The sequence below is a fragment of the Microcaecilia unicolor genome, chromosome 5 (genome assembly GCF_901765095.1).
Source record: "Microcaecilia unicolor chromosome 5, aMicUni1.1, whole genome shotgun sequence".
NCBI lineage: Eukaryota > Metazoa > Chordata > Amphibia > Gymnophiona > Siphonopidae > Microcaecilia > Microcaecilia unicolor.
This window is the reverse complement of record NC_044035.1, coordinates 133712443-133732383: the sequence shown is the minus strand read 5'-3', so window position 1 is coordinate 133732383 and position 19941 is coordinate 133712443. Positions and strand designations below refer to the sequence as shown.

The 19941-nt window shown below is 39.6% G+C and overlaps 1 long non-coding RNA gene across 1 annotated transcript; it reads left to right on the top strand.

Moving 5' to 3' along the window:
• Positions 1-11719: 11719 nt before the first annotated feature.
• LOC115470275 lies at positions 11720-19688 on the top strand. Its single transcript, XR_003942156.1, has 3 exons — positions 11720-11865; positions 15097-15150; positions 19424-19688. It is a non-coding gene; the product is annotated as an uncharacterized LOC115470275 (long non-coding RNA).
• The last annotated feature ends 253 nt before the right edge of the window (positions 19689-19941 follow it).

Genomic DNA, 19941 nt, shown 5'->3' with positions numbered 1-19941 from the left:
ATGTTGGGTGAATTATGAGAATCATCTCTCATTGTGTGCAGCAATAAAGTATTTCTGAAGATTAATGGTGATTGTGTTTTTCATGATCTGCTGTGTTTGTTGCTCTAACTGGAGGACCAGCTTCTATCCCTCATCCTCCTCTCCTAGGGTCCGCATGAATGAGGGTCCTTCAGAGACAAAGAAAAAGGGGGGTAGGGTGGTTGGTGGACAAAAGCTTCTTCCTTTGCTGTAGAGGTTACTGCTTCCTAGAAAATAGGTGGGCAAGCGGTCTGCTAGTCCCAGTAGAACTGAACATGCAGAAGCAGACACAGTGGAATAAGACTGACACAGCCATCTTTCACCCAGCAGAGCTGCTTCAGAAGTGATACAATACCTCGAGGAGTAATCCTGTCACTTTCCCCAAGGTAGGAAGCCTAGAGTAGGAAGCTACTAACACCCAGGGAAAACAGAGCATTCAGCACATAGAAGGTCTCTGATTATTCACTACATGCTTCTGCTTTTTCCATTATACTGGGGCCACTGCTTCTACTGGTTCTATATCTGGTGCTGCGGGGGGGGGGGGGGTCATTGCTTCTACTGGTTCTGCATCTGGTGCAGCAGAGCGTACTGCTTCCATCCCTGTGACTGTGTTCCCTTCTGCTGCTAGAAGTGAAGAAGCAGGCTGCCTTTCAATCAGAAAGAAAGTTGAGTGCAGAAACCAAAGCAATGTTGTCTAAGGGTCCTTTAGGGATGGTTGAGTTCTTAAGGACACAAAGGCATTGTCCTAGAAGCAGAGCCATGTGAAAAAATGTCAAGAGAAAGAGTAGATAGATATGTAGAAAGCTGGACAATGTATTAAGCAACAAAGGTGCTATGATGTGTATGAAACAGGGGTAAATATGATAGGCCACTGTGGAAAAGGCAATGTGAAAGGACCTAGTTTTGTAGCAAGTTTTCAATTTTTTTCTTTTTTTTTGCATTTGCATTTGCAAATCAGCTATATTCTGGTCTAGTGACCTTAGGGGCATAGCATGTGTGTTTCAAAAGTTAGTCCATGGCGAGATAAGGATGAGTGAATCCATTGTATGTTGTCTTGAGAGTGGATAGAGGTGTTAAGATGGCTAAGACTGTAGTATGGAAACAATGTGTTATGAGGCTTGATACCAGCTACACCTACAGAGTATTCCATTTGAAGAGCTCTTGCATCCAGATAGGCACTCCATTAAATATGAATAAATATGCACTGTGGATTCTGGTTGTTGGTGTCCTATGACTGATATGCTCACCCCACTCCTGCGGTGTCTCCTATTCCTCCTCCATCCAGGCTCAGCAATGGCATCTTCAGATCCTCGATATATAGGGTGTGAGAGAGAGAGAGTCCATACATGATTCCTTAGGTCTACATCCCATCTGGCAAGCACAGCTTGGACCCCTGTGAGGAGATAACATGGATCCCTTTGTGAAGGTATGTTGCTCTTCTACACCCTTGCTCCGCTTTTGCGGATTTACTGGGCCATGTGAAGTCACTGTATTAGTGAAGCTTCTCTAGCCCTAGTCTCATCCAAATTGGACCAGATTCTATATACGGTATGGCGAGTAGCATGTCTTAAATTGTGTACATGACCAATTTATGCACGTTACTTAATTGAGTAATGAGCCAATTAATGATAATTGGCCGATAATGACCAATTATCATCACTCATTGGCAATAATTGAAATTTATGCGCACTACTTTTTAGGCATATTCTAAAAAGAGGCATGTATAAATTCCAAAATGCGTAGCTGAAAAGGGGGCAAGGCCATGGGAGTAGTGTAGGCATGCTGGAGGCAAATTTACGTGCTTCGTTTTAGAATTCAGGGGAATGCGCATTCATTTAGATGTGGGTATTTGCACCAGGTTTTCAGTGGTGTAAATGACTGCTCCTAAATGCACGCACATTCCCTCGGCCTATGCGTTATTCTATAAACCATGTCTTACTGTAGACACAGTTTATAGAATAGCACTACATGTGTTATTCTGGCATGCCTACATTTTAGACTCCATTTACTGAATCTGGCTTATTATGTCCAGCTTTACTAATCAGGGGATAATCTTTGAAACTACCGGAGTGACAATTATGTCTACTCTCTCCAAAAACTCCAGTACTAAATCTGTTTTACCAAATACACCTTTTATTGGTTCTGCATGAGTTCATACAGTAGCCAATACCAATCTGTTATAAAATCATAACTTCACCTCATTCATACACCATTCACCCATATAACCTAACACTTTAAATCCAATATCATACTAACATAATAGCATGAATTTACAGATCTTGTACTTCAACTTAGCATACACATATATTTTAATACAGTGTTGTGCTACTGGAAAAAAAAGCCCAAATGGCTTATCACGAGTCTTTATAAACTGTGTCATTATCCAAACCAGCTAATTCATGGATCACAGATCGCAGACCATGACATTATCGACCGAGGAGAGATGGGCGTCTTTAGCTGATAATCGAAACAAGAAGGGCGTTTTTGACGAGAATTTGGTCCACTTTATTTGGACCCTTTTTTTCAGGTCCAAGTCCCCAAAAAGTGCCCCAACTGACCAGATGACCACCGGAGGGAATCGGGGATGACCTCCCCTGACTCCCCCAGTGATCACTAACCCCCTCCCACCAAAACAAACCCACTTTACAAACGTTTTTTGCCAGCCTGTATGCCAGCCTCAAATGCCGTACCCACCTCCATGACAGCAGAATGTGTTCTATCCTCTGACAGCCTTTCCCTGGTTCTGGTGTGGGTCTCGGGTGAGTGTGACACCTTTTCTGTTAAGGGCACTGCAGAGTCACATCAGCAATGCATTGTGGTGGGTGTAGGGTATTGGGCTCCGTGATTCCACTAACTTGTGTTAAATGCTCACGATGTTGGTAGTTGGTAGGCTGTACTCCCATGGTGCTGTTCCCTCTGCTTACTGGGTCAGAGTGTGCCCTGTTTTGTTTCCGGAAGTCTATGAGGTAGTGGCCATTTGTGTAAGACACTTTTAGATCCCTTTCATGTGTTAGCCACGTTACAGCACTTAGTTCTTACCTTGAATGTTGTTGAAAGAGGGCATTGTACACCATTCTGCCAGCTCGGACCTACTGCTAATCTCAGTACCGGTGAGACTCGTTGCCAGCGGGGCACAACCTCTGGTCCATTGGTTTACAGTCCATTGTACTAACCACTAGGCTACTCCTCAGACTTGTTTGCTGTTCTATTAAGAATGCCTTTAATACCTGAAGCTGTCATAGATCCTGGTATCCGTTTCTGGTTTCACTGTCATGGGAGAGGAAGGGAAACAGCAACCACTGGGGGATTAAGGAGGTGTCATGACTTAATCCCTCCAATGGACAGCTGCTCAATCAGAGCACCTTTCTGTAAACTGGATGTTCCTGTACCAGGTCTAAATAACGACACCCTTCTTGTTAGACATGTATGAACTTTTCCCTTTGGTAATCACTGATGAACATCCATATTTTGGGCCCTCCCCAGTCTCACCCAAACCATGCCCCCTTGCATTATGGATGTTCTGCAGTGTTGGATGTCCATATCCTACCTTTGTAAAATTGGGATTTGAATGTCCCTGCACTATAGATGTCCAAATGCCAGTTTTCAAATATCCAAAACACAAATAAAGCTTTGAAAATAAGCACCATAGCATATTTGTATTTTCAAAAGGTATTTGATAAAGTCCTTCAAGAGAGAATCCTGAGGAAATTAAAAAGTCATAGGAAAGGAGAATATTCCCTACTATATATTAGGATATTAATTTACCATGAGAGCCAGCAAGCTGTTGGACTGTTATTCCACAGGTTGCTGACTAAATCAAAGTGCGTTAAAGCTCACCTTTCACCAGACCTTGATAACTCCCCCACTAAATGTCTCTATCATATCTCCTCTCTCCTGCCTTTCTTCCAAATTATACATATCGAGATCTTTAAGTCTGTCCCCATTCACTTTATGACAAAGAACATTGACCATTTCAGTAGCTGCCTCTGTACTGACTCTATATCCTATTTATATGTTTTTGAAGTTGCAATCCCTGAAACTGTACACAGTACACCAAATAAGGTCTCACCAAAGACTTATACAGAGGCATTATCACCTCCTTTTTCTTGCTGGTCATTATTCTCCCTATGCACCCAAGCATACCTCTGGCTTTTGCGATCACCTTTTCTACATATTTGGCCACCAGATATGATCACCCCCAGGTACTGCTCTTCTTTCATGCACAAATGTTCTTCACTTCCTATACTGTACCACTCCCTCGGGTTTTTGCAACTGAAATGCATGGTTCTTCGGGAAGGGGGGTTTTTGGAGGGGGAGGTTGTAATAAATCTTAATTTCTCAATTTTAGATTATTCTTCAAGTTTTGCTAAATCCCTTTTTATGTTATCTACACCATCTAGAATGTCTATTCCACTGAAGATTTTGTATCATCTGCAAAAAGGCAAGCCTTAATTGTTGTATTCTACAGAATATTACAACACAAAGAGGAAGAAATTAGAAAAGACAGTGATATAGCCTTGAGCTCTGAAATGGTGCATAACTTATCAAATATTTACCAACTGTTAATCAACATAACCTATGGCCATTCATTCCCACAATTATTTTCAAAGGCAGACATTGTTCAAGAACTGGTATTGAATGACTTGGGATGAAGAAGCATTTAGCTCCAGTAAGTCTAGGAACCATAGCTGTTTGGTCCTCAAAGAGACAGGGCTACCGTAGGAGCTATGAAAATATGCTAACACAAAGTCACTGCTCTCGAGAAAGGAATGCTGACACCATGCACTGTAATTTGAAAACCAGGACCATCCCACTGCTTCAAATGAGAGGGACTAGAAATGGAGGAATATGGAGGAGCTGTAGCAAAGATGTGGGGTTTTACCACCCTATTCTGCTTATTAACATGGTTGCATGACTCTATACTGTAAGTCTGCATAATTATTATTTATAATCTGCCGTTATCCAGGGTGGAGAAACACACATAATATAGATGTATATAAAACAACAAAACACAATCCATCATACACAAAATCTACAAATTTAGGGCCTCTTCTATCCAGCTGCACTAGCGGTTCCATGTGCGGTAATGCCAACAAAGCCCATTCGCTTTGAATAGGCTTCGTTGGCATTGCCATACGAGAACCACTAACACGGCTTGATAAAAGAGGTCTTTAGCTAACATAATTCAGTATTCAAAAGGCAACCAGGCAAAATCAAAACAAACATCCTTATTCAGCAGGTGCATAATAGACCATACATAACAGATAGCCCTTTAGTTGCTGCTTAAATGCGACCAATTGAGACTCTTTCTTTACTCTTAAGAGGCAATTTGTTCCATTCAAGTGGTCAGAGATAGAAAAGAAAACCTATCTTGCCAGTTCCAAACCTAAGTGTTGCAAAGGGGGTACAAGATGATCATATCCCGTGCCTGACCACAATGGTCATGATAATATATAGTATATGTTATATACAGTTGATGATAATGTATGACCAGGACCTTCATCAATCTAATATCTCCTACTTTTGAGTTGATTTTCAGATATAAAACAGAAAGAAACTAATTGTCAGTGATATGCTGGAGGGGCTTTCCAAACAGAATACAGCCAGTGAGGACCTTGTTAAGAAACTGGTGGCACATTATTGAAAGCTGTGTGAACAAACAAATGGAATTTGTCTTTTTTTAATGTATTAATTTATTTAATAGAATTTTATATGTGCTTTTCTTGGACCAACTGAGTACATAAGTACATAAGCATCGCAATGCTGGGACAGACCAAGGGTCCATCGAGCCCAGCACCCTGTCACGGACAGCGGCCAAAAGAACAAGCAATTTGTCCCGCCCATCCTAGAAATACTGTATTATTCCCTTGTCCATTCAATAACATTCTATGGCTTTTTCCTCCAGGAAGCCGTCCAACCCTTTTTTGAAGTCCGCTCATGTTAACCGCCTTAACCACCTTTTCCGGCAGCGAATTCCAGAGTTTAACTACATATTGAGTGAAGAAACATTTCCTCCAATTCATTTTAAATTTACCACACTGCAGCTTCATCGCATGCCCCCTTGTCCTAGTATTTTTGGAAAGCATAAACAGACGCTCCACATCGACCCGTTCCATTCCACTCATTATCTTATAGACCTCTATCATATCTCCCCTCAGCCGCCTTTTCTCCAAGCTGAAGAGCCCCAGCCTCTTCAGCCTATCCTGATAGGGAAGTCGTCCCATCCCCTGAATCATCTTTGTCGCCCTTCTCTGCACCTTTTCCAATTCCACTATGTCTTTTTTGAGGTGCGACGACCAGAATTGAACACAATACTTGAGGTACGGTCGCACCATGGAGCGATACAATGGCAGAATAATATCCTTATTTTTGTTTTCAATCCCTTTCCTAATGATACCCAACATTCTATTCGCTTTCCTAGCCACAGCAGCACATTGCACAGAAGTTTTCAACATATCATCAACGATGACACCTAGATCCCTTTCTTGGTCCATGACTCCCAACATTGAACCTTGCATGACGTAGTTATAGTTTGGGTTCCTCTTTCCCACATGCATCACTTTGCACTTGTTCACATTAAATGGCATCTGCCATTTAGATGCCAGTCTCCCAGTCTCGTAAGGTCCTCTTGTAGTTTTTCACAATCTTCCCGCGATTTGACTACTTTGAATAACTTTGTGTCATCGGCAAATTTGAATGCCTCACTAGTTACCCCCATCTGGAGTATATACAGATTTTTAAAAATACAATGTTAAAAGAAATGAGCAGAACATACAATAACATAATTCAGCAGGGATCAAACAACATTTTAGGTTCTTCTGGAACTGATATAAAAGTATAGAAGGGTCTGTCAAAACAAGCACCCCCACAAACACACACACACACTCACATACACAGTTTGGTTGCCTTCTTTGTGCTTGCATACCCATGCAAATATGTTGTAAAGTATTTGGTTTAAAATATGTTTTCTTTGGGTCAACATCTGACCGTGTTCATAGAGTTAAAGAAACTCTCCGGGGGGGGGACTTAATATCTTGTTTATGACCCTGAAGAAATGGCAGAAGTTTTGTTCAGGAAGAGACCTTTTCTTGCTTTGTGTTGTTTCTTATGTGGTAGCCATAAACTTTACAGGCGTGTCTCATTTGTCTCATATATGACCAAATTAGAAGAGAAAAATACTGTTGAAATATGATTCAACAAATGTTTGGTCTTCTGACTCAGATTAATTGAATCTATGTAGTTTCAAAATTGAAGCATGGTAATTAAATCTTCCCCTTACAACAAAGGCAACCCAACCTGCATAGTGAGAACCACCCAGAGTTATTCATAATTTTTGCTACTCAGATCATCCAGCAATAAAGTACAGCATTTGTTCAGACATGAAAATCAATACAATTTCTCAAATCAAACTTTTGAATAGAAGACTATTAAATCTGAATTTCCTATAAACTGTTTCAAAGAGCTTATGGTCTACATTAAAAGCCTATATTGATTCTATTGATTCAGACTGGTACAATCAATGGTACTAAGCCAACTAGATTACTGCAATGCAATCTACGCCGGATGCAAAGAACAAATCATTAACAAACTTCAAAGTGCACAAAACACAGCTGCCAGACTCATATTTGGTAAAATGAAATATGAAAACGCCAGACCCTTAAGAGAAAAACTACATTGGCTTCCACTAAGAGAACACATTGCGTTCAAGGTCTGCACTCTGGTTCATAAGATCATACACGGTGAAGCTCCAGGGTATATGTCAAGCCTTCTAGACCTACCAACAGGAATTCTACTAGATTATCACGTACGTTCCTGAATCTCCACTACCCCAGCTGCAAAGGCCTAAAATATAAATTAACATATGCTTCCAGTTTCTCCTATATATGCACGCAAATATGGAATGAATTACCAAAATCCATAAAAACAACACACAACACAAATAATTTCCGAAAATTACTGAAAACCAACCTATTCAAAAAGGCATACCAAAAAGATCTATCGTAAATACCAGTAATAAAATTTACACCAGAACTACACAAAACGTAACCCTTTATTTACTGATTGTTCAAACTAATCTACCACGATTGAAGTGTAATATTCCTGATTATTCAAGCTAATTTATCATGATTGAAGTTTAATCCCATACCTTTTATTTCTTATTACGAAAATGAAACTTTCTTCACCTGTATTATCTAATCCACTCTGTCACCTCCATCTTAACTATGTATTTCTCTTTTCCGGAATTGGTGATCACCAATACAGAACAACGTAAGCCACATTGAGCCTGCAAATAGGTGGGGAAATGTGGGATACAAATGCTATAAATAAATAAATATCAGTTTTTAATTATTCTTTACATCTAGTTCTACATAATAGACTATTAGGCAATTACAAATGACCTAATCTGTTTTTTATTTAACCTGCAGGGCGTATTTGGAAATGGAATAGAAAGGGTTACGCTAGTATTTATTTATTTATATCCCACATTATCCAAAACAAGTTTGAATTCAATGTGGCTTATAATAAACAGTATAGGATACATAACAAAGAATAATGCATAAGAAAATAATTTGTTGTAAGAATCCAATTTTACAATACAGTATCATCTCCTAAAGTTACCTGCTATCTTGTCATTGCATGTACTTTTATGTGAGGGGTAATTTTGGGCCTCTTTTACCAAACCGCGCTAGCGATTCCTGACTCGGTAAAGCCAACAAAGCCTATTCACTTTGAATGGGCTTTATTGGCATTGCCATACGGGAATCACTAGCACAGTTTGGTAACAGAGGCCCTTTATGAGGCCTTTTATGTGCACACAACAGAATTGAAATTAAAAAAATCCTTTATTATAGTACTCCCAAAAAGTGTTGCTTCATTAATTCCACTAGTTCTTGACATAGGATCCTTTTACTAAGCTGCGGTAAGCACTAACTCGTGCTTACTGCAGCTTAGAGAACACTACCAGGGAGGCACACTTGGGTGTTCTGCAGTAGTTTTGGGATCGGCACGCACTACCCATGCATTAAAAATAGAATTTATATTTTAGCTCTGGGGGCGTCTAGGGTCAGAGAGTAGGCATGTTCTCCCTTATTCAGTTAGTGCAGTTATATTGCTGAACACTCACAGATTAAAGCGTGGCTAGCAGGTGAGCCCTTAGTGCCTACCGTCTTTGGCTAATCGCGTGGAGACACGATGCATCACTTCAGTTTCAAAAGGGCAGTCAAATTTTAGCTGAAGCATCTCTGGAATCCATTTTTCTAAGAATTGTATAGGATGGAAGCCTTCGGGCCTTCATACACACCGTGAGGCATATTTTCAAAGCACTTTGGGAGGCTAAGTTCCATAGGTTTCTATGGAACTTTGGGAGGCTAAGTGCTTTGAAAATGAGCCTCCAAGTATCCTTATGTTGTTGCGATGCTTTCTATTGCCGAAGTCTTCCATTTGCGCCATCATAGTTTGTAAGGCCTTCCTGTCTGCTCATTGTGCTGCTGATATGTATTCAATCTTCGTCGACTGTTGTTCCAATTTCCCAAGCGGCATATAAGAACATAAGAATAGCCATACTGGGTCAGACCAATGGTCCATCTGGCCCAGTATCCTGTTTCCAACAGTGGCCAAGCCAGGTTACAATTACCTGGTAGAAGCCCAAATAGTTAAAACACTCCACGCTACCAATTCCAGGGCAAGCAGTAACTTCCTCATGTCTGTCTCAATAGCAGACTATAGACTTTTCCTCCAGGAACTTGTCCAAACCTTTTTTAAACCCAGATACGCTAACCATTTACCACATCTTCCAGCAAAGAGTTCCAGAGCTTAACTATTCATTGAGTGAAAAAATATTTCATCCTATTTGTTTTAAAAATATTTCCATGTAACTTCATTGAGTGTCCCCTAGTCTTTGTACTTTTGTAATGAGTAACAAATCGATTTATTTCTACTCGTTCTATACCACTCAGGATTTTGTAGACCTCAATCATATCTTCCTTCATCCATCTCTTTTCTAAGCTGAGGAGTTCCATCCCCTTTATCATTCTGGTCGTTCTTCTTTGAAGCTTTTCTAATTCCGCTATATCTTTTTTGAGATACGGCGACCAGAACAGAACACAATACTCAAGGTGAGGTTGCACCATGGAGCAATACAGAAGCATTATAGTATTCTCAGTCTTATTTACCATCCCTTTCCTAATAATTCCTAGTATCCTGTTGGCGTTTTTGGTGGCAATGAGGGGCATTTTCGATATGAAGTCTAAGTCCGATTTTAGATGATTTTATAAAAACAGCCAGGAATCAAAGCACATAATCAAAAACATTTATACACATTTTTGCACATTCCAAAATACAGGAAATGGTCGTATAGAAATGGAACGTTCAACATATAGCACAAAAAATGTCTTATTTTGATCTAAGGTCATAGAACGTCCAACACGGAAATGGCCCCACATGCAATGCAAGACGTCCACAGTCACGGCAGAATGTCCTTTCCACGTGCAAAGTGTCCATATAAGGCTCTGCACATGGAAGAATATTCATTCCCAAAGCAAAATGGCTATGAGGAGGGATCCAAATAATAGTTTGGCCAAAAATGAGCTCCTAGTCCACCTCTGCCTAAGGTGCAAAAGGTGCCTCTTCAAGATGCTTCACCACCTGCCCCCCAGGAACGTATCAATAAGGGCCTGGACCCTTATTAGGGACACCCTGGCAAGGTAAGTATTTAGCAATGGCAGTCCTCCTACCAGCATTTAACTGATGGCACACAGAGTAGTAAGGGTTCCCTTCCTGTTAGTGAGCTCAATATATAGAGAGAACATTTTCAAGCAAAAAGAATCATTGGAGACTGTGCTGGCTTTAAGATAAAAAAAAAAAAAGTTCCTTTAATAAGTATTTATTAGTTAACAAGCATGTACAGTAAAAGATTCCGCTATATCTGTTATATATTCACAGCTTCTTTGCTCATCTTACTTCTATCCTAAACCGTGTACCTTTGCCTGACAAGCACATTTGACCATTCTACACACAAAATTGCCACATTTATCCATAGATCTGCCACAGATTTTCTTTTACAAAAGCATATATGCAGCCATTGCTACTGCAAACCATGTAAATGCTTTTGAATATCAGGCCGCAAAGCAATAAACTTGGTAAATAAGCCTTAATCAATATAAAACTAAGGGCACTGTTTACAAAGGCACACTAACCGTGTAGATGCCCATAATAATATTATGGGCATCTATATGGTTAGTGCGTGCTAATTTTTTAGCGCACATTAAAAACAATAATTCGCCTTTGTAATCAGGGCCCTAAATAACCAAGACTAGGAGAAATACACAGTATTGGTACTAAAGGAAAAATAAGCATTCACGCCTCAATTTTGCTCACTTTGGCTTCAACAAGAAAGTCCACATTCTTTTCCCGGATGTTTTGCTACACAAAGTCTTTGGGGTGTTCTGTCTGGATATGTAAATCTATAAGTTTCACAAGAAGACCAATTAAGAAAGTGTCTCACTTTAGAAGTCATGTTAGATAGAAACTCATAAATGAGGAAGTAGCCTAAAGAACAAAAATATTCATTACATCTGCACTACATATCACTTAGTCATCAGTAATTGTTACGAATACTCAGCAATTCCACCATTGCAAAATATTCCCCAATTGAAATCCCTCCTATATAAAAGGAGGACTTTCAAGCAACCAACACACAGCTTGGAAAATCCTACTTCCAGTCCTTTTGCCTGATTCTGCCATACAATACCAGAGAAAACATGTCTGCCAAGGGTGGTCACAGTCAGTGCCAACAGCAAGAACAGCGTCCACAGCCATGCCAGCAAGTACCAGACCAATGTCAAAATCGTAAGTATTTGTCTTATTCATTGAAAAAAAAATAAGGAGGTTTGCATGTCTTTAACTGTGATTTCTGAAACCTTTTCAGTAGCTAAAAAAAAGTGAAAAGAAAATGAATGAACTAAAATCATGTATTCTTTATTGAGGTTTAATCTTGTTCTTAGTTGAAAAATATTCGTAGAGTATTTCCAGCCCAATAGCTGAGCACTTATAAGCTGGAGATGGCACCAGTTACTGAAGTGCTTTTTTTAAAAACCGGACAGCTGTGTTAGATACTTTGGCAGTTTTAATTGCAAAATGGTAAAAGCTGTACATTTAAAAATGGGTTTAGTTTGGAGCAGGTTAAGGGCAATGAAAAAGCTTATAGATTCAGCAGTAAAATTCAGCCACTGAACATCCAAGCTACTGATCCTATTGGCGACTGATACACAGCAGGTCTAGATTTAAATGGATAAGCACCTATTTCAAATTATGCATACATTTTCAGATGAAAATACGTATAATTTTAAACATTTCTTTTCTGTTTAAAGTAAGATAGCAGACCACCAATCAATTCTGAGCTCCCTCTGCTTAGCTAATACTTTTTCTATGACACTGATTTATTCTTGCAAGTGAAAGATCACTTTTAACTGGCCAAATGTCCTGTTTTCCCTGTAATTAATAGTATACTATTTAATGAATATTAAAGGCAATTTGACGCATATAACTTTCTTGTTGTCCTCAGGGCTTTAAAAAATCAGATTAATATTAAGCATAACTTTCTTACTCAGATGTAGAGATCTAGTAGCCAAGTTTTAGTTTAGCTTATTGAGAAACTTGCTTGACTGATTTTCAAAACTAAAATAACAAACCAGTTTATATCGTTACAAGAAAGGACAGAAATAGCAAATCTCAAGGGCTATGAAAGGGCCAAAAGTAGGGAATTTCAAGGACTATGGAATGAAAAAAAAAAAGTATGGAAGAAGGACAGACAGCAAGGGCAGAGAGAGGGAAATGAGCCACTCAATCATTGCCCAGATTCACTGTCAATGACATGCCTCAAAAGACTGCTCAAAGAAGCAAATCTTTAAGGGATCCTTTTACAAAGGTGTGCTGAATAATGGCCTGTGGTAGCATAGATGTGTGTTTTAGGTGCGCGAACAATCATTTTTCAGTGCACCTGTAAAAATGCCTTTTTAAAAAAAAGTTTGAAGAAAATGGATGTGTGGCAAAATGAAAATTGCCGTGCATCCATTTGGGGTGTAAGACCTTACTGCCAGCCATTGACCTAGTGGTAAAGACTCACATGGTAACCGGGTGGTAATGACCTATGTGCATCAAATGCCACTTGGCGCGCATTCGATACTCGCGTCCAAAAATAAAATATATTTTGGGGATGCGCGTATTGGGCACGCGCCATAAATGAAATTACCGCAAGAACCATACGGTAGCCAGGCGGTAACTCTATTTTGGCGCACATTAGATGTGCATAGACACTTACGTGGCTTAGTAAAAGGGCCCCTAAATCTGTTAAAACTTAGACAAGGTGGGCTTGATTCTAAGAGCAGGTCCTTAAGAAAGCTGGAGTCTTTGTAGATTGTCTTACAAAGAAAAGCCTGATGCACTATAATGAACTTTGGAGATATCACAAGCCTCTGCCTCCAATATCATCTTATAAAGCAGCCTGTGAGGTCTCCAGTGCTCATGAACCACATCGTCTTTCTTGTTATTTCTTTGAAATTGTATCACCACTTATGAAAACCATAGGATAAGCTTCCCATACACCACTGGAAGTGTTTCAAGTTAACTCCCTGCCCAGCAGGTTATATACATTTTTGCAATAAATGAACTATCAGACTTGTACACAGGTTTCACCTCACTGAATTATAAATTTTCATGTTAGCATTAATTACTTTGGTCATTTCAGGAAATATACAGAGGAACTTACCAATCCATGGTTATGCAATCTAAATGGGGTTAGGTTAACTAAAAGCGTGCCACTATATTAGCACACAATAATGCAGGGGAAGGGTAATTTTAAACAGGTCATCTAGGATAAAAGGGCAAGAATTAGCCTGCTTAGGTGTTAGGTTGTAAGAAAAATAGATGCCTACTTTTCTTTACAAAACAGTAGCCTACGTGATATACACAGATGTTTATACCAGCCCTAGGACAGATATGAGGAGAGATATGAGGGGAGATATGATTGAGGTCTACAAAATCCTGGGTGGTGTAGAACGAGTAGGAGCGACTCAATTTTTTATTCTTTCTAAAAGTAGAAAGACTAGGGGACACTCAAGGAAGTTACACGGAAATACTTTTAAAACAAATAGGAGGAAATATTTTTTTACTCAATGAATAGTTAAGCTCTAGAACTCTTTTCTGGAGAATGTAGTAACAGAGGTTAGCGTATTTGGGTTTAAAAAAGGTTTGGACAAGTTCCTGGAGGAAAACCCCATAGTCTGCTATTGAGACAGACTTAGGGAAGCTACTGCTTTCCCTGGGATTAGTAGCATGAAATGTTGCTACTGTTTTGGGTTTCTGCCAGGTACTTGTGACCTGGACTGGCCAATGTTGGAAACAGGATACTGGGCTAGATGGACCATTAGTCTGACCCAGTATGGTCATTCTTATGTTCTTATGATGCAAATGTCTGTGCCAATATATGCCATGTACACATGTAAATTATCATATATATTCTACAAACATATATGTGCACTCCACCCAGTAGCATGTCATGGTGTGTACCTTTCAACTAGCCAGTATTCTATAAGGGATCATCTATGTGCGAATGTGGCCACATCCACACATAATTAAAATATCTCAAAGTGGGCATGTACGTCACTACTCACATTTCACAACCCCTTGTAGAATCACCATGTGTTAAAACTAACACAATCACCATGGTTCTATACGAGGCACAATAGATATTTAGAATAACAGCAATTTGCATCTACACTAGCTCTGATCAATTATACCAACAAAGGTCCCTGTTTGGCATCAAGAAATGGAGCAGCATTGATAGGGTAATTTGAACATCCTTTCCATACCTGCATCAACTGCATATGAACAACTGATTCCCCAGGAAAGATAAATCTATCCAATTCAACAATTGTTTTATAACCCATTAAATTATAATATTAAACATCAACACACCATGAATTGTACAGTTTTTAACCAGAATGAAGCTTAGCTTTGATTTATCACCTGAAAAATGTAAACTATTTTGTTTCATGGCTGTATATCTTCTCTACATTTCAGCCTGTGAACCTGTACAGCAGTGCCAGGATCAAATCACACAGCATCCAAAGCCAGGTATGAGACATAATGCTGCTGATTTTAGAAGCTATATTTATGTTTTGGACATTTGAAAACCAGCTTTTAGACATCCATATTGCATGGACATCCAAATACTGATTTTATAAAGTCAGAATATGGATGTCTAAAACTATTGTATGTCCATATGGCAAGGGGGCATGGTCTGAGTGTGTTTTTGGTGGGACTAGGAAGGGGCCAAAAGATGGACATCCAACTTTGATGGCAGAAGGAGAAGGGATGTCAATGTTCAAGAAGATGGACATCCATATTTATACCTGGTACTTGGCATTTCCAGCTTACCGAAAAGTGCTCCAATTGAGTATTTCTCCACTGAACTGAATAAGTGAAGTCGCAGTAGGTATTTTCCAGTCCCTGGAGGGTTCACAATTTAAAAATTAAAAAAAGAAAGAAACTAAGGGGCTTATTTTCAAAAGATTAAAACACCTCAAAAATAGCATAAAGTGACATTTGTACAACTTCAAAATAATCCTCTTCAAATGAGTATACAGCAACTTTTTAATAAATCTGATTCATCAAATCTTTCTTATCAATTTTGTTAATTTCATTAAAAATGAGAGGAAAAGCCTCCTCAACTGACTCCTTGGCTGCAAAGCCAGTCACTTCCAGGAGTTCATGCGGTCATCATTGGCTGAAAAACCTCCCACAGATTTTCATTACATTAATATATAGTGTCCATATAAGTGTTTTACTTAGCTTTTTGAGCTTTTGAGCTGTATTGACTCTTCATCTCTCTATGTATCTCTAGTCCATGGCCAACAATAGCCAAAGTTTCACAGCCTTCATCAGGGTCCATGGAACATGGGCTCACTCCACTCTGTGGCTGTTCAGCTTGACCACAGAGTGGAGTGAGCCCATGTTCCATGGACCCTGATGAAAGTTGTGAATCTTTGGCCATTGTCGGCCGTGGAATAGAGATACATGGAGAGATGAAGAGTCAATACATCTCAAAAGCTCAAAAAGCCAAGTAAAACACTTATATGGACATTATATATTAATATAATAAAAATCTGTGGGAGGTTTTTCAGCCAGTGATGACCACATGAACTCCTGGAAGTGATTGGCGTTGCAGCCAAGAAGGAGTAAGTTGAGGCTTTTCCTCTCATTTGGGCTGAAATTTACAAAATTGATTTAAAAAGTAAGAAGATTTGATTAATCTGATTTATTAAAAAGTTGCCATATACAGTACTCATTTGAAAAGGATTTTTTTTGAAGTTGTATAAATTTAAGTTATCCTTGTTAGTCCTTTATATACATTTTTATAAAGTGACATTTGGACAGTTTTCTCCGAAAAAACATCCAAATCACAATTTTTGAAACTCGGATGAGATGTTGCAGTGCATGCAAATCACAAAGGGGTATGTTGGGGGAGGGATATGGGCATTCCTGAAATTTGGATGTTTTTCTGTCATATTGGAACAAAACAAAAATAACAATATACGTTCAAAAAATGGAGACAGCAAAATAACAAAAAAGGAAGGAAAAAGGCCTCAAAGAGTTCCGAACTCAAACAGTTTAAAGAGCTAACTTAGATCCTAAATGGATCTCCTCTTCATCATTGGTTAAAAAATTCCCTTCCTTTCTATTTAAATATATTTGGTCCTTAGGACAATATTAAAAAAATATAGGAATTAATAGTTTGCTTAGCACTTCCATCAAACAGTCTTTCTTAATGCTGTACTTCCATTAAAAGTCTTATTTAGTACTGTACTTAGCTGAAAATCAGCCGGTGTAGAGCACTACCGGCAACTTCATGAGCCAGTCTCCAACGCTGGCCAGCATTTCACTTAGCTAAAAGATGTTTTGGTTTAGACCTGTTTCAATCACCTCTAAGTCACAAAAAGGTACCCTAAATGATGACATGACCACTGGAGAGATTAAGACATGACCACCCCCCCTTACTTCCCTAGTGGTCACTGATCCCTTCCCTCTCCCCAAAGATATGAAAGAAACAGTGCTTGCCATCCTCTATGACAGCTTCAGATGTTATGGCCAATCCTATTAGAGCAGCAAACAGGTCCCTGGAGTGGTCAGTGCAGTGCACTGTAGAGTAGGGGACCTAGGCCCATATCCCATTCTAAACTAGTACATATAGGTGACACCTGCAGGCATAAAGTCTATTGTAGTGGTGTACAGTTGAGTACAGTATGTTTTTGGTGGGGTTTTGAGGGCTTTCCATACAATATAGAGAGGTAATGGTGAGATGTGTACCTGGGGCCTTTTATTTAAAGTCCATTGCAGTAATCCCTCGAGTGCCTCACTTCTCTGCTGGAATAAAAATGCTGGCCCACCATACAGCCCAATGGCTTGTTTTTGTGTGTTTTTCCCTTGAACATTTTTTTAATGTTCCTAAAAGATAGAGCACTGTGCACAAAAACATCTAGCAAATGGCCATTTTTGAAAGAAAAAAATTGACATTTTTCTGGTTTGAAAATGGCCATGTTCACTACTGGATTTTTGGATGTTTTAGATTTCGACATCATATCAAAAGTGCCACTCTAAAATTACAGAAAGCTAAAACATAACTTGAACTAGCAACCTCTGGTTCTCTAGCCTGGCTCTACGCAAGCTGCTCTAACCATTACGCTACTCTCAGCCTTATTTTTGAAAGTGATGGGCGCCCAGATTTCGACCCAAATCAGGAGATGGGCGCCCATCTTACAAAGGCGTCCAAATCGGTATAATCGAAAGCCGATTTTAGGCACCTGCAACTGCACTCCGTCGCGGGAACGAACAAAGTTTACAGGGGTGTGTCGGAGGTGTGGTGATGACGGGACTGGGGTGTGTTTATTGGCCGAGTAGAGATGGGCGCCTTCGGCCGATAATTGAAAAAAATGGCCGTTTTAGCATGATTTTAGGTCACTTTTTTTGGACCCTTTTTTTCCACAAACAAGTCCCAAAAAAGTGCCCTAAATGACCAGATGACCACCGGAGGGAATCGGGGATGACCACCCCTGACTCCCCCAGTGGTCACTAACCCCCTCCCACAAAAAAAAAAACAACTTTAACAACTTTTTTTCCACCCTCTATGCCAGCCTCAAATGCCATACCCAGCTCCATCACAGCAGTATGAAGGTCCCTGGAGCAGTTGTTAGTGGGTGCAGTGGACTTCAGGCAGGTGGACCCAGGCCCATCCCCCCTACCTATTACAATTGTGGTGGTAAATGGGAGCCCTCCAAACCACCCCCAAAACCCACTTTACCCACATGTAGGTGCCCCCCCTTCAGCCATAAGGGCTATGATAATGGTGTAGAGTTGTGGGCAGTGGGATTTGGGGGGGATTTGAGGGGCTCAGCACCCAAAGGAAGGGAGCTATGGACTTGGGAGGTATTTGACTTCTTTTTGTTACAAGTGCCCCCTAGGGTGCCCAGGTTGGCATCCTGACATGCGAGGGGGACTAGTGCACTACGAATCCTGGCCCCTCCCACGACCAAATGCCTTGGATTTGTTCATTTTTGAGCTGGGAGCCTTCGGTTTCCATTATTGCTGAAAAACGAAACCGCCCAGCTCAAATCCGCACAACTCCAATGCATTTGCCGGGCACAAACCGTATTATCGGAAAAAAAAGATGGGCGGCCATTTTTTCGAAAATGCGGTCTGTCCCGCCCCTTCATGTACCCGTTCTCGGACATAGACGCCCATGGAGATGGACGTTCGTGTTTGATTATGCCCCTCTCTGTCACATGAACACAAGCATGACCACTTTTTAATATAGAAGTTCTTCTGCTGTTTTGCCCTGTTCATAATTTGAACATTTCGATTAGTAAAATGCATGTTCGTGCTGGACATAGCCAGAACTTGGATGTCTATTTCTCATATATTTTAGAAAACACTATATCAGCAAATCTTTTCTGAAATACATGAGACATTGACGACTATATCTGATGTACAGATTTGGATGTCAATATTCTGAGTTGGATAGCCTTTCTAAAATTCTGCTCTACATTCCATAAATTTGACCACAATAACTTTATTCTAGTTTTGTGAATATTCTATAGAATTCTTAAACAGAATTTGTATAGTTAATAATTGCAGAAAAAAGGGAGAAGTGAAAGTGTAAAAGTAGAGGAAACGCAGTTTACTGGTACATACAGTCAGCATTTTTTATGTCCTGTACATATTCAAGAACCTTGCATTTCTATAAGACATATGTAGAAGAACCAATGAGAACTGCATGCTTCCTTCAGTTTTTCTACACTATTTAGTGCTATGGATATGAATATACTAATATTGTTTCTCTCTTTCACTGCAGTTATCTGTGAACCATGCCCACCCCAGTGCCAGGACCAGGTGAAATCAACCCCTGGAGGATGCAAGAAATGAAGACTGTAATGTTAATAACATAGAATGGATAATGCTACTCCATTATGAGAAAAAAAAGAGACAAGAATGTTGACAAATTGAAATGTATCAAGTATTATCTTTTATCATTCACAACAAATTAATTCTTCATTCTCAAAGTGCAATCAGTGATCGACATCCAACCATTCAATAAATTATTATCACTTTTTGTAGCATCTCCTGACTATTGGGTACTTTGTTTCTTTTACGATCTCAAGATTCACATGTTCTAAGCATAATTTAAATATTAATAATTCACTTTTATATGGCTTCATAGCACACTTATCAAAATCAACTCACCTCAAGATACCAGCATTCAACAAATTAGTCTCCATCAATTTAGAATGCTTCAAGTAGCTCCTGCATTGCAATCATAATTGCAACAATTCTATAGAAAAGGTGATAACATTTACATGGCAATCATGTAAG